The following is an 870-nucleotide window of genomic DNA, read 5'->3' on the forward strand; positions in this document are numbered from 1 at the left end:
GGGGCTATTCGTGGGCACACTCGGTCCCGCACTGCTACTCTCCGCGCCCAAAGCGCATCTCGTGTTCTGGGTCAAGCAGCCCCACGATGGGGGCTTAGATGCGGGCCCTTTTTTGGAACATCCGCGGCTTCGGTCATGATGGCCGATGCCGCCAACTCGTCGAGTACATGCGCGACGAACACAATGACATCATTGCGATCCAGGAAACCATGCGTACTGAGTTCTCCCTCCATGAGTTGATTGCCTCAGCTCCCACCTTTTCGCCTGGCATTGGCTCCCTTCTAGTGGGACCACGGGCCACTCCGGTGGCATCCTCTTAGGGGTTAAGGATGCCACCTTCGAGGTGGGCGGCATGGATCGGGGAGAATTCTTCGTTAGTATGGAGATCTTTGAGCGGGCCCTGAACTTCAAATGGGAGGTCGTGATTGTCTATGGTCCGGCGGATCACCGCCGTTCTCCGACCTTCCTTGCGGAGCTCCACCAAAAGATCTCCGCCTCCCTCCTCCCAGTAGTTATGGGCGGAGATTTTAACCTCATCCATTCTCCGGAAGAGAAGAATAACGATAGGATTAACCTCCCCCGGATGCAGTTGTTCAATGACTGGATCGTGGAGCTCGGCCTCCGAGAGATTGAGAGAACGGGGGCAAGATTTACCTGGATGAACCGCCAGGCCGACCCGACACGATCCGTGCTGGATCGTGTCCTAGTTTCCCCGGAATGGGAATTGAGGTGCCCCCTGACCTTGCTTCGAGCGATTACCCGGATTGGGTCGGACCACGTCCCTCTCCTCCTATCCTCTGCGAACGAGCGTACCCCCTGCCCGCTGCGGTTTAGGTTTGAGTCCTTTTGGCTCAATCAGGCCGGCTTTCG

Source organism: Triticum dicoccoides, unplaced genomic scaffold (genome assembly GCF_002162155.2).
Source record: "Triticum dicoccoides isolate Atlit2015 ecotype Zavitan unplaced genomic scaffold, WEW_v2.0 scaffold1375, whole genome shotgun sequence".
NCBI lineage: Eukaryota > Viridiplantae > Streptophyta > Magnoliopsida > Poales > Poaceae > Triticum > Triticum dicoccoides.